The sequence below is a fragment of the Candoia aspera genome, chromosome 1, assembly GCF_035149785.1.
Source record: "Candoia aspera isolate rCanAsp1 chromosome 1, rCanAsp1.hap2, whole genome shotgun sequence".
Classification (NCBI taxonomy): domain Eukaryota; kingdom Metazoa; phylum Chordata; class Lepidosauria; order Squamata; family Boidae; genus Candoia; species Candoia aspera.
Genome location: NC_086153.1, coordinates 269,482,586 through 269,498,118, shown reverse-complemented (window position 1 = coordinate 269,498,118; position 15,533 = coordinate 269,482,586). Strand labels below are relative to the sequence as shown.

The 15,533-nt window shown below is 39.8% G+C and overlaps 1 protein-coding gene across 2 annotated transcripts in view; it reads right to left on the bottom strand.

Annotated features, from left to right (window-relative positions):
* The window catches only part of TSPAN18 (tetraspanin 18), a 172,587-nt gene that overhangs the window by 48,201 nt on the left and 108,853 nt on the right, over window positions 1–15,533 (bottom strand). The gene's annotated exons all lie outside the window — the stretch shown is intronic.

Here is a 15,533-nt window from a genome sequence, read left to right as displayed (position 1 = left end):
GTGAAACATTGCTATGACTCTACAGTTAAAGCAAGAGAGCATAAATGTCAATATTACCAGAACAATCAATACACAGTTATCCTCATATGTTTTGCTGCCTTGACAACATCAGTCCACAAGGAATTTGCACACGTCACTAGCCCATAACTGATGAGTTCTGCCCTTAATATGCTAAACATTCCTTGGAGTCATTCATGAGGTTGTAAATTGGCATCACGAAAAGCAGATTTCATATCTATAAGAATTGCCAAGCAAAATGTGGGAAAGTCAACAATTATGAGTAGTTTTCTTTTTGCCTTTGAAATGTGCTGCTAGCATTCCCTTCTAAAAGCAAGATGCTAATTTTTGCATGCATATAATTATTAATAGCAGTTCATGTCTTGACATTCAAATTAATTCCAAAGATGAAAAGTATGCTCTTGCCAGGCTAACCAGCTTTGGTGGTTTGGCTTTTGTCACTCAGGGACCAAAGATCTGCTATATATCTATAGTAAGTGGAAGATGACACATGCTGACTAGAAATATTAGTTTGCTATACAGCTTCAAACAGTTATTGAAGTATTTCTGGATATGAGATATTTTTTTTTCCATTAATGAGAATCAGGTCCCAAACTCTAATTCTAAAGTTTGGAAGGCTTGAAGCTACAGTAAAACTGACAATTCAAGATGATAGTTAATTCTTTATTGTTCTGGAAACACTTTCGTGACACCTTCACTGTTAGAGTGCTGTTAAATTACCTTTTCCTGTCAGGTTGGACGTGTTTAACGTTAACATCACTACTGTTCTCCATCATTCATTGGAATTAAAAACTGTGATCTGGACCTATGGTGACAAGCAACATGGTGAAGATTCCTCTTCTAATTTAGAAGCCTTCCAAATCATTACTGACAATGTTAAATTTACACACAACCCATAGATATATTCTGTCATGGGAAGGTGGGCTTGGTAAGATTAAACTGCTGAATGAGACAGATAGGTGTACAAACACAACCATTGGTGAAAACTGTCCATATTTTCATTTTCTATTAACATAATCCTTTCTTTCCTGTGATGCCAGATATTACATTATGAGAATTACAATTTGTCAGTTTGGAGGTCATGATAAGCTATAGTTAAGCGTCATAAGTGGTGTTTTGGCATAACATCTAAGAAAGCTTTAATTACCTTTGGAGGATGAGCTGATGCAGGAATAAAAAACTTCAATTATTATTATAAGAAAGCAAGGCAAAGTATTTTTTAACTAGGAGTATCGTCCCTCTGGGATGTTCCTAGACACAACTTTCTATATCATTGAACTGCAGTTTTACAACTTTCAGTGCACCAAGCCACTGTATGCATAATGAAATAAGGGATGCTAAATCTCAACTCCATCAGGCTTTGGGGAGTGTGTGCTGCTTACTCAACCACTGAAAATATTAAATATCATTGTTTTTCATAGTGTTTGTCCCTCAAGTTTGCAGGTTTTGCACTGTGCTCACCTAGTTCTTACAGCAAAGCTATCAGTGCATGATGTGATAAAGGGCTGTATTTATTAGCTGGCTTGTCAGCAAGCCTGATGCTGTTTTGGGGCTGAGAGAGGTTGGCTGATCCAAGGTCACCTATCTGGCTTCCAAGCCTAAGGGAGGATGAGAATCTGGGTCTTCTGTCTCCTAGTCCAGCACCTTAACTGCTACTTACCCAGGCTGTTGCCTGAAATATTAAATGTATTTCATATAAAATCAATAGAAGTTTCCTGAAATGAGTATTGCTATAGTAAATGCCAAATTTGTAATTTCTATCTGAAAAGGAACAAAGACTGACAAGAAAAATGAGCACAGTGCTTTAGTGCCTGGTTTGTTAACTGATGATCAGCTAATGGTTTTTGCACCCTACCATTTGCTACCTTGAGAATGGAGGATTTTATGCATTAGGGTGAAGAGATGGCAAAGATGAGGATTCTTGTCAGGTGGTGCAAGATGGTTTCAGAAAGTTTGGAAATCAAACCAGGGACTGTGTGGAAGTACCCTTTGTTTTTTCCTTCTGGCTTGCTGTTTTCTTGGACTAGAATAGATAAATTTGCACATAAAAGAATTATGTCTATTAGGGAGGGGCCATTGGATATGACGGAAATTGTGAAAAGAATTGGGTTGATTTGGGAGTTGTCCAAATCCAAGTCCAGCTTCTTCAAGAATGGACAAGTTCCTAAACTAAACCCTCCCCCAGCTTTGTTAGTAATTCAGAGTATGTCTTCAAAACCTGACGGTTTTCTCTGTAAACTCCCTATATAAAGAAAATCCTGGAGTAAGAAGAGGAGGGGTGATTTAGTGAGTGACAGTTCTAGTATGAGATTGACTTTACTTAGACCCACTCATCACAGTGCTGAGGGGAACAGATGCTGCAGAAGTACATTACAAGACTGCATCATTATTCAGTGCTCTTTACTGTTCTCTGCTAGAACCAGAAAAGGTCAGCTTTTCTGGTGGACTTCGTGTGACTTGCAGGGTTTCTGCAGGGAGGGTAGGGGTTAGGTAGTCAAAAAAGTCAAGGTGGTGGCCACAACCATGCCATCAAAGCCATGCCTTTTTACATGTGTCACAACACATATACAAAAGGGTTGGGCTTTAAAGAAGGCTTCACAGACTTATTTGGGGTAAAAGAAAAAGTAGCTAAGGCACTTGGAGGAATCAAGGAATAAAAACTGCCTGTAATTACAATGTTCGGATAAGTTCCTAGGCTGCATTTACAAAGTGGAAAGCTTTCTAAAATTAGATGAGAGGCTAGAGGGATAAGGAGAAAATGAAGAGAAGTTTATGCTGCAAGATTACTAGCCTGCGTTTAACTGCCTTGAATCCCAGAAACTACAGAATGCATGCACAGAGGAATATTTATTTATTTATTTATTTGATTTATCCCCGCCCATCTCCTCCCATCAGAGGCCTCTGGGCGGTTTACAACAAGTGATTAAAACCATCAGAATAATACAAAAAATAAAATACAGTAAAAATACTATAAATAGAAATAAAGAATAAAGAATAAAAGAATCCAAGCGATGAAACGTCTAAAACAGTCCAAGTGTGGGAGGAGTGGTCTATAACAACCATCCCCATGTAGCTCTATTCCCCTCTCCACCCTAAGTGAGGCGGCAGAACCAGGTCTTCAGACTCCGCCAAAAGGCCAGGAGCGATGGGGCCAATCTCACCTCCGGAGGCAGCATGTTCCACAGGGTGGGAGCTACTGCGGAGAAGGCCCGCTTCCTGGACCCCGCCAAATGGAGTTCTCTTGCAGATGGGGTCTGCAGCATGCCCTCTCTTCATGAGCGGGTGGGACGGGTTGATGTAATGGGGAAGAGGCGGTCCCTCAGGTAACCCGGTCCCATGCCATGTAGGGCTTTAAAGGTGATAACCAACACCTTGAATTGGACCCAGAAGCAAACTGGCACCCAATGCAGCTTGCGCAGCAGTGGTGTTACATGTGTTCTGGGGGCACCAGAAACAGCTCGCGCAGCTGCATTCTGGACCAGCTGAAGCTTCCAGATACTTTTCAAGGGTAGCCCCATGTAGAGCTCATTGCAATAGTCTGAGAGATAACAAGGGCATGAGTGACTGTTCGAAGGGCCTCCTTTGTGCGTAACTGGTGCACAGCACGTAGCTGCACAAAGGCTCTCCTGGCCACGGCTGCCACCTGCTCTTTGAGCAGGAGCCGTGAGTCCAGGAGGACCCCCAAGTTATGCACCAGGTCTGTCTGGGGCAGTGCAACCCCATCCAGAACCAGAGATGTTAATGTCCCAGATACAGAAGAACCATTAACCCACAGCCACTCGGTCTTACCAGGGTTCAGTTGAAGCCTGTTGTTCCCCATCCAGGCCCCCACAGCCCCCAGACACTTGGAGAGGGTGGTCACGGCATCATTTACTTCACCCGGGATGGAGATATACAATTGAGTATCATCAGCATACTGATGATACCTCATCCCATGGTGATCCCACGGATGATCTCACCCAGCGGTTTCATGTAGATGTTAAAAAGGAGAGGGGAGAGTACTGATCCCTGTGGCACCCCACAAAGAAGGGGCCGCGGGGCCGATCTCTCCTCCCCTATCAACACCGACTGGGATCGGCCCTGGAGGAAGGAGGTGAACCAGCGTAAAACTACGCCGCCCACCCCCAACCCAAATATGGCATTTAAGACTGAAAGTGACTAAAAGCACACACAGAAATGAATTCATTACCAAATGCTGGAGAAGAGCTTCCTATCAGGATTAACTTTATAACTGATATGGAAGCATGGCAGATTTATACAGAAATTTTGTAAGCATAATCAGTTGTAAACTAAAAATATGGAACATGATCGATCACAGCCTAATTAAATGCAAGGCACAATTGTGTCTTTTTCATCCAAGCAATCAGAGGTTAATGTAAGCTCCTTAACCTTCTCCCCAATGAGTAGAAGGCATGTAGCGCTAAAGTCAGTGGGAAATTGATTTTAGTCTCTTGGTATGAATTTGGAAAGGGCACAATGTGTATTAGCATGGGATTTATAGCAGATATTCCTAATTCTAGTCAATGGGGAGAAGTTTTCTGACAATGACAGAAGTTCAAAGCTACTTCCAGACTTCCTCAATAAGTATAAATTGGGAATTAATCACTGACCTCATTTATCTGAGACATATCTTATACAGAAGAATTGGACACCAAGATGAATCTCAACATTAATTCTACATACAAGCTTTTTGACTGCAACTGTAAGAAAATGCATAACGTAGCAGTCAGTGGTTCTAGCATTCTTTAGATGCCCACTGTTGATAGCAGTTGTATTGATTCAGAGTCGGTTTCAATTATATTATGTTTTTTCAGACCATGCCATTTTCTGTACCTCCTGCCTTGCCTAATTCTGAAATACTTTCTTCACACTTTGCATTTGATTCTTTTCTAGGTTTATCCAGTGTGGTATAGTAATGTAAGTACCACTTTTTAAAAAAAATAAAAAATAAAGCTCCTGAAAGCACAAATACTTTTTAAAAAATGGAGTATTTTGGAATGTGTCCTAATTTCCTATTCTCTTCCATATCCATTTAATGATTTCTCTAATAGTTTCTCTTGCTGAAGTCGTAATAAGCTTACAAATTAACTTGCTCAGTGTGTATTAAAAATCAAGGGATGCTCCTGTTGATTATTGTCCTTGTGGAAAAATATACAATCGTAATTTTGATGCTGCACAATTGCAATTAGGACATGTTGCCGGGAGCCCATTCAGCTGGTAGGGGCTATGGAGTTTGAAGGCACCTTGGAACGGTGTGATAACAAATGTGCCTCTACTTTAGTAGCAAAAAATCATTGGGATTTCTTGTTAGCATCAAACCCAGCCAAATATACTTCTGTATTTCAGGAATTAAAAAACAAAAGGGAGACTAATTACTGTGGTCTATTCCTACAAGACTTCTGACCACATTTGTAAGTGGAATGACACACTGTATACTAGAACTCAATAAATCTATGGCAAATATCACAGTGAACATAGAACTTCCTTTGTTTTGCCCCATAGAGTCAAAGCCTCAGGACTCAGAGTACCATCTGTTTTATTTGATCATCCTAACACACTGTTAGTTTCTGCAACAGAATGGCAATACTCAGTGAATTGTGCATTTTTTATTTTGGCTTCTGTCTCATACTGAAGATGTCTGTTACAGCTGAAAATAAAAAGAAATATTTGTAATGACCTGTTGTTTAAAGTTTCTTTTTTCACATTGGGTGAGATGGTGGTTTTGGCATGAGAGGGAAAGATTCTCAGTTTTGTTCACTGCAACAATCCCTTTGGTTTTGGAAGGCCCTGGCTTCATTCTCATTTTATTATCCCAGAGCTTCTTGCAAATAGCTAAAAGCCTTAAAACACTTAGCATTAAAGTCATTAAAAACAACAAGAGAGTTCTTCACATTTTGATTTAGAAATCCCCATCTGACTTTAACAGGCTATATAGTTTAGTGTTCATATGAAGTTGTACTGTACTAGTCCAGCCATTTCACATGCTTGGAGATAAATTGCCAAAATCTTGAGAGAATTTGCAGTCTGACTCATTTTTTATCATTTAATTTTTGGAAATTATTTTTCAGCATCACTTACACAAGATGATGCAGTAATCTGTATTTGAAAAAAAGCTGCTTATCCCCATTTTAAACTATGGATATGGCAATTGTAAAAGGACAAGGCAGTACTTCACTCTGTGCTATATGAACTGCATCAGATGTACAAGACAAAACAAAACTAATAATCAATTTTCATAATCAAGAAACCTCCAAGAGAATCATGAGGAGAATCATGAAGAATCATGAAGCCATTCAAATAAGGACCATATTTGGGGGTGGGGATTAAAGGGCAGGTGGATGCAGATTGGAATCGCAATAGAGAGAAACAATATCCCACCAAAGGGAAGAACATAAATCCTAACAGCAGAAGTAATTAACTAACATGACAGCACACTGTTCTTGTTTCTGTTCTTAGGAGTTGCTGACTGGATCTATCCAAACAAGGAACAATTAAGCAATATTCAAATAATGATCCATGTGGACCAAATGTTAGAAGTTTATTTTAACGTGAATGAAGAAATACCCAACCAGGCAAGCTTGTCTCCAGAGACAAAAGGCAAATGCCACAAGTCAATTAATCTTTATGTTTCTCAAGTAAAGGATGTTTTCTTTTTGCAGACGCCAAAGATTAATTACCTTCTTGCTTCCTTAGAGAGTAAAAGACTATGCAAGATTCAAGTGCTTCTGAAGGAAAACTTAGGTCTAAATGAAAGATTGCATGTTGCAGATGCTTTTAATGAGCCACAGCTACTGAGCTCTAATTTTTTTCAAAGATGCTAATGAACGCAGCTGAGAAGTAATCAAATTTTGGGGTATATTGAAAAATTTGGGACTGCAATCCTGGGGTATAGTATGTATGCTATATGTCACCTGCAGGCTGTGCTTTATCCATTTCAGATTCAAAGAGCTTCTACTCATTGCAGTTGAGCATGTGTAGGTGACAAAGTCAATTTCCCTCTGTCAGGTTGATGAGTTCTGTGTGCACTGAAGAATGAAGGGCACATTGTTTCTAAAGGAAGCAAGACAACTGGCAAAGGATGAACACTCTTCATTGAAGCTTCTCTTGATTACAGAAGCTGGGTCAAAGAGGATTTTTTTTTTTATGTCTCTTTCAACTCCGGAGCTTTGGTTCTCAAAAACGTTTAAATTCTTGCTGATTCAGTCTTCCTTCTTTCATTCTTATTTTTAGCAGGGGTCTCATTAGCTCTGCAACGTAGCACTTTATTCTGTATACTCCAGTCACCAATATACACTGTATATTTCAGTAATCTTTTCCAGAATACAAAAAGGAACATGAACCTTTGGTGTTTTGTTTTTCTAAGGGAGAAACATCACTTCTGCTTTTAGTCCACAGGACAATGGATAGCACACAAATGGATACTAAAAGGCTGAACTATTTCAGTATGACTATTCAGTATGCTATGGAGCTTGTAGAAATACCCATGTTACATGCAGTATTCCCTACTATCAGGTCAGTACCAGTCAGTTTCTACACACTTTGGCCAATATGTTACAATTGCAACCAAAGCCCACTCAAAACATTCTCACACTATTCTGGGAAAGCTATGATATCTAATCTAGAAACTATCTTGCAAGCCAATATATATCCTTCCAACTAGGAGGTACGTGCAGTGTACTGACAATACTCAGCCCTTGTATAAATGAAAACACATACAGGCATTGTATAAATTTGTATATATTTCATTTGTATAAATGAAAACACATACAGGCATAAAGGACATCCATTTCCTCTCAGGTTGAAAGCAAAGCCAGAAGTGGGGTTCTTTTTTCATTTTGGTCCCTTTGAGTCAGTTTTGACTCCAGGTGACTACTTGGACAAGTCCCTGCAGTTTTCTTGGCAAGATTTCGGAAGTGGTTTACCACTGCCTTCTTTCTAGGGCTGAGCGAGAGTCACTGGCCCAAGATCACCCAACTGGCTTCAGGCCTAAGGTGGGACTAGAACTCATGGTCTCCTGGTTCCTAACCTGATGCCTAACCACAAAAAATACACCTAATACCTCAGTTCTCAGCAAAAAAATACAGAGGTTTAGATCAACATGGCTTTTCATTTTTTATTACTCAGGTAGTTGTTAAATATGAAAAGGTTTCCAAAGAGCAAATCAGTCATATTAAAAACACATTACTTTTTCAGCCAATGAACTGGAAGAGCAATACGTGCCATGTAAGAAAATGTCTAATAAAAGGAAAACATATAGAAGTAAGCTGACAAGTAAAATAAACCTCACATTGTATGCAAAGGTCAGATAAAAGAACGAAGCTAGATGTTGCTAGATATTTAACTATAGGTACTATCAGCCTAACCAACTGTTGTTGAAGTCTACAGGGAAAGCTGCTATGTCTGATACACATTGCCCAACTCATAACACAGCAAGACTGAATTATAGAGGAATAATGAGAAGAAATAATGTATTTGCAGTGCTGTTGTACAATTATTTATGTTTTTCAGCGAATTTTATGCCATCAAGTCAATCCTGGTAACCATGCACAAATGCTCACTTTCTCAACCTGTCTCTTGGAATAAACTGTGGCTGGGCTTCTGGTGGGAACATGGCAGTCTGAACAGCTGTGCTCGTGGGTTCCGCAAGCAGAACTGACAATGTGGCAATTTTTTGAGCACAGGCAGGTTTTTCCTGAAGCTCAGGAGGATTTTTCTGGAGAAAGGAAAACACTCAGAATCACCCCATCTGTCCTCAGGAAGGCTGCTTGCAGCCAGAAAATCACAAGCAGCTGGCGAGAGTTTGAGAGTCACCATAGCTCAACAGTTAATCCATCTTGCTTAGATTCAACTTCAGCTTCTTTTGTCCCATCCAGACCCATAGCCTCCAGATACTTAGAAAAGATATCCACAGCATCACAAGTTTGGCCTGGGGTGATGATGTACAGATGCAAATTATACCACATCTCAAACTGATGGATGACTTTAAGAAGAAGATGTATCACAATCTCTTTCAAGGTGGCAGACCTCAACACTTCCCACATGGTGGCACTGACAGACCCTCAGATTCATCTCTTCACACCTCTCCCTGCCCTCTGAAAGAGACAAGATGGGCAGGGATCCAAGTCACAGGTGTCAGAAATTATACCACATAGCATCCAATCCACTTCACTGGAATCCACAGGACAAAAGGAATCCCAGATAACAAGGCAAGTTACTACAGTAGACTCCAGCTCCAAGGATTCAGGACTCCAGTAAATGTATTTATTTATTTACTTGGATTTGGCATCACCTGACTCCAGAGCAACTCTTAAGCAAATCTGGAAAATCTTTTGAGACACTGGTTCCCTTGCCAATTTTATGTGTTCTTGCATTTAATATAAGTAGCATTTTGGTGACCTCATCTGACACCATTTATAGTATGCTTGTTGATCGCCAATGATTAGTGGACCACAGGTTGCAAAATAATGCTTTACTGCACACTAATCAAGTCTTCTGCTCCCACCCTGAACTTAACATGCAATTTCTATATGACATCTGTTGCCATTTTAGAAGATATGCATAAAACATTATATTAGGGCATGGTTATATGGTATGGCTCTAAAGACAGGAGCCACAATCAGAGTTAATGTGCTGATGGTCCCCACTTAACAAGTATTTGCACCATACTTAACAAGTATTTGAAACTCAGAAGATTTTTAAAACAGTTTACAATATGGGCTTTGATCTTCATAGGCAGTCTATTACTCTGAAAATGTACTGTATGTACATAAATAGGTCTTCTGAATATTTTGCAAAAAATTATTGGATAGTAATTGCTGTATAGTAATTATTTAATTTATTATAACGTATTCCACCTTTACAACAAAGTGGATGATTTGGGGGAGCTTGTGAGTTCTTAGTGTTCATGAAGATCAATAAATACTGAGTTGCTACTTCTGCTGCCCTGGCCTTTTTTAGCCTCACACCTTCCAGGTGGGCAGAATCTGCCTTTGGTTGAGAATTCTGGGACTTGCAGTTCCAACAATGTGGAAGGGTGGCAAGGTGAAGAAGGTATACTTCTGAAATAAAACAACAGAGAAACCTTTCAGCAGAAACAGCAGAGTTAATGATTCCTTAATGGATTCTGATTCAAGAGTACCTGTGTAAGCAACCTAGGGGACATAATGACACGAAGAAGGGCAGTTGAGATTACTAGTGAACACTTTAGTTCTTCCTTGATTTTTCTCCCCAAAGAACACCACATCATACATGTAAATCAAAAAAGACTGAAGTCAAGATGCATGTGCAGTGGGTGATTATGTGATTATAGGGTGTCAGGGCTAAAGAAATCAAGCAAGAGTTTGAACTTGAAAGTGAAAACTTGACTGTCTTTTGTTCTATTAACATCAACTGCATCTTTCCCATTTACTCTAATTAGGGTTAAGAGCTACAAACAGAACTATCTGTAATTAATGTCAGCAGCCATTATGTCTGGATATCAAAGGAAGAACAGATGATATGTTTGCAACCTCAAGGTTAAATAGCCAGAGTTTTAAAAACCTCTGTTCAGTTTTACAGCACTTGTAATTATCTCATTAAAATGAATGGCACTTTTAAAAAATGCTTTTCTCCTTAGCCTATGTTAGTTCCACCTGAAACATACTTCTACAGGGATAAACTTTATTATTAAAAATGGCTATGATCACCCCTAAATAAATAATTTAGGACCTGCAAAGACAACATCACACAGATGCATCTATCATATTGACCCAGATCCCCACAGACAAATTGACTCAGCCAAGAATGTGTGTGTGTGTGTTTGTGTGTGTGTACTCATGTAGTATACACATTGGCATAATATATAAAAAGGAAGGTGTTGTCTATTAATATACTTGAAAAAGAACATCAAGGCAGCAATTTCTATTTCTCTTATTAATGCCATTATACAATCCCTTTGGTTGATATACTCTTAAATTCCCAATTCAGTTTATATTAACAAATGATTAAATCTTTAAATTAGAGCCACAAACTAATCTCTTTTTTTCTGAACAACACTAATTATGTTACCTTTTATTAGGCGTCTGGCTTCAGCCTTGAGTTCTACAGTTATTGTTCATTTAAGAGCATTAAGTGACCGCTTCTAGCCAGAGGTCACTTAATAGCACAAAGTCTGCCTCACTGTTTCTCCTCACCCCCTTCTCTATTGCTAGGCTTTTTTATTCCAATACAAATTGAGATCTTCCATGTTTAATTCTTAAGCTAATGAACTACTTAAATTGAGAAACTACTTGCAATGCCTTGTACTGCACATGAAATACAGGTATTATTTGGTGGAAATCTTATAATGCTGAAAACTCTGTCAAACATGACCCAAAGCAGGCTATTAGAATTCTGTTGTATGTGTGATTGCTGAAGGTTATAAGAAGCAAAGGAAACAGGGCCTGAAACCAGCCCAGGCTATCAAAGCAATTCCTATCCCTTGCATCATTTAACTGTATCCCTCAATTACACAAAATGTCCATAGGGCCAGTTCAGCATAGCATTCCCCTTCATAACTCCTGCAGAATCTTAATTGTTAATCTCCTCTGTTTAATGGACCCCAACAATATAAGTGAACTTGGCCCCCTTGATTTTGAGGTATCCAGCACAATAGAAAGTAAATCCACAAGGTCCAAGCACAACGTAACATCTGTCCTCCACTAAAAATGTGTGTGGAAAATAATGGAAGATGTCACACTGTCTAATGGGCTTACCCAAGTTCTGGAGTATTTATTTATCTATCTATTTAATTTTGTCACCACCCATCTCCCTCAAAACAGGGACTCCGGGCTATTTACAATAAAGCTACAAAAGATTAAAATATATTAAAACAATATATCTTACATATAAATAGAAATAGAAAATAGCATCCAAGATGGCAATATTAAAAGTTCAGATCTAGATTCATAAATACACGGGAACCACTTTAAGGTACTAGCCACCCCCGGTATTGACTACCTCCCTTCCCACCCCAAGCGAGATGGCAGAGCCAGGTCTTTAACTGTTTCTGGAAGGCCAGGAGAGAGGGGGCCTGCCTCACCTCTGGGGGAAGAGTGTTCCACAGGGTGGGGGCCACAGCAGAGAAGACCCTCTTCCTGGACCCTGCCAATTGACAATCTCTCATGGACAGGGTCCGTAATGCCCTCCCTGCCTGATCAGGTGGGACAGGTCGATGTAATGGAGCTGAAATGGTCCCTCAGGTAACCTGGATCCATGCCATGTAGGGCTTTAAAGGTGATAACCAACACCTTAAATTGGGACCCAGGGCAGCTCCCGCAGCAAAGGTGTTATGTGCGCCATCCTTGGGTCACCCAAGTCTGCTCGTGCAGCCACATTCTGAATCAGCTGTAGCTTCCGGATACTCTTCAAAGATAGCCCCACGGAGAGTGTATTGCAATAGTCTATACGGGAGATAACTAGTTCATGAGTGACTGACCTGAAGGCCTCTTGATCTAGGAAAGGGCGTAACTGGCGCACAACACAAAGTTGAGCAAAGGCCCTCCTGGCCACGGCTGCCACCTGCTCTTCAAGCAGGAGTCTCGAGACTAGGAGGACCCCAAGATTCTGCACCAGGTCTGTTTGGGACAGTGCAACCCCATCCAGAACCAAAAATGGTAAGTTCCTGGATGCTGAGAAGCCCCCAACCCACAGCCACTCCGCCTTACCAGGGTTCAGCTAAAGCCTGTTGTTCCCAATCCATATCCCTACAGCCTCCAGGCACCAAGAGAGGGTGGTCACTACTGCTGGGGTAAGTAAAGTCCAAGGTACTCATTTCCTAAAAGCTAAAAGAATGTGCTTGGAAGTGATTAGATCATCACTGTTTCCCCACTCCAAATCTCACCCAAATTATGGATTTATGGGTATTTCAAAGGGCAGACTGCCTTAAAATATTGTTGGTATGTATTATGCACCTACAGAAGACTTAAGTCAGACTTAACTCAGATTTTTAAAAGCCTATTCTTATGTATTGATAGCGTAAGATTCAAATGTGTTTTGCTGAAATATGGGGTGCATGTTAAAAAATACTGTACATATATACATACAGACCTAAAATGGACCCTGCTCAGGTTTCCTCACATGGGGTTTGCTAACAAAATTATTACAGTGTGCCTCTTTCTATGCTGCCTCTAGAAAACATTTCTTTCCCAGTTCTAGTCTCTTCTCAGCATCAACATTTGGGAAGTCAGTAAGAAAGAAACACCTGAAAAATGTAAAAGCACCCACAATCAAATATTTACATGGAATAGTCAGTAAATTTTCGCATCCATTTTTCCTGGGCAAATCCCATCATCTCAGTAAAAACAATTCACTTAATTCTAAAATAATAGATTCACCTCAAACTGAAAGGATTTGCTTTTGAAGTTGCTAAATGCCAAATCAGAAATGTTTCACTATATGCTAAATACAAATGTCTTTTTATGTGAAATTAACAGAGTTCACTTAGCATGAGCCTATACACAAAAAAGGTATGTTTCAATCCAGATTCACGATGATCTTTTCCCCCAGCTAAGAATACCCAGTTTAAAAACTGCTACTGGTTGTAAGATACCATAAAATCATTTTGTTACAGGCAACCAAGCAGAACATAAAATTGATTTTAACCCATCAGAAGCTATTCTTTAAAATGTGTTTTAAATGGAAGAACTAATTATTTTCATGGGTCATGCATACTACCTTTTCAGTTTGTTAGTTTAAACCGCTGAGCTGCTGAGCTTGCCAATCGGAAGGTCAGCGGTTCGAATCCGCGTGACGGGGCGAGCTCCCGTTGCTAGTCCCAGCTCCTGCCAACGTAGCAGTTTGAAAACATGCCAATGTGAGTAGATGAATAGGTACCGCTTTGGTGGGCAGGTAACAGCGTTCCATTTAGTCATGCCGGCCACATGACCACGGAAGTGTCTTCGGACAAACGCCGGCTCTTCGGCTTTGAAACGGAGAGGAGCACCGCCCCCTAGAGTCGGACACAACTGGACTTAATGTCAAGGGAAACCTTTACCTTTACCTTTAGGCTGGGAACAATGGAATTTTCTCCATTTTCCTCATCTTTGTATACGTTATTGCAATTTATAGATAACAGTCCAGAAGCACTTACTTGATCAAGTGGTTAATTCACAAATCTCTCCTGATGCTTATGTTCCTGCTTTTTTTTTTCGTAATTAATTCCTATGATTAAAAATTGCCTTAGATTTTTTTTCTTAAAAGTGCACACAGCATGTTCACAAACACTGATCCACCATACTTTTGCACTGATGCACTTACATTAACGTTTATTCTAGCTCTGCAACTACTCTCATAAGAACATATTCAAACACAATGGTTAATATTACATTCTTAGTTAATTAGACTGTTCTCATGTAGAAAGAGGCAAAAGATTTTGGAGTTAATTTGTAGGTATATTAAGATAATTCATATCTTTGCAAGCCATATGAAGAAATACACTTTGCCCTTAAAAAAACTAATTATAAAAATATCACACAACAGTAACAAAATCTTGTATTAGTGTTGAATGATAGCAGTTTCATTAAATTATGGACTCAATCCCTGTGCAAATTACGTTTTCAGAACCAGTGATAATTTGTTAAAGCAGTAGGAGACAATTTCTTCTCTTCCGAGCAGTCATTAACATTTTCTCAGGAGGATCCCCAGGCCCCTGGATCAGATTTTGAAGGTCTGTGGGGAGGGCCTAGGGTTAGAAAGCGGGTAAGAAGTCCCACTGGAGGAGCAAAAGTGTGCTCATAAAGCACTGAACTCCACTTTTCATATGGGTTCGCTATTTGAAAAAGTGGTTGATTTTTTTGCTCGTATGCTTAGATCATAAAGCTTACTCCACAGAACTTTGTCACCAACAGGGTGCCAAGATTATAGCACAAAAGAATTGGATTGACCCATCAAGTGGAGGAAAAAGCCAATCCAAAGAAGACAATTAACTTTATCATAGCCATTACCCTTCACAGCATGAATGCTATTCAATTAAGCAACTCATCACCCTGCCCAATTCATTGCTACCAAGTTGCTAGAGGAAAAAATAAATCCAAACATAAATCCAGCCCAGTGACATAGGTGGTATTTGCAGATAACTCCCAGACAGAGCACATATGACAGCAGAAAAGATTCAGCCCAGACAAGAACAGAAGAACACTCAGTCAATCAGTGGGCCTGTCTGGCAACAGGCATTCATCATATTATGTAGAGAACAGCATTCCCTCTGAATGTTCAGAGTTCTTGTGCTGCACACACACACAGTCACAAAAGCAATTCATTCAACTCAAGTGCCTAGTATTCACAGCCAGGCGCAGTATTCTGATACATGAGGCAGAAATCCCAACATGTGTTTCTTTCCATTTCTGACAGAACAAAGTATCAGAACATTTAAGAATAAAATGCTCTTTCGCAACGAAAGTATGCGGTCTGAAGCAGCTACCTCCCTTTGTCTAATGACAGGGCCAATCCTGGCACATTTTTACTTATGGTAAGCTCCTCCAGTTGGTTGATTGCCAAAT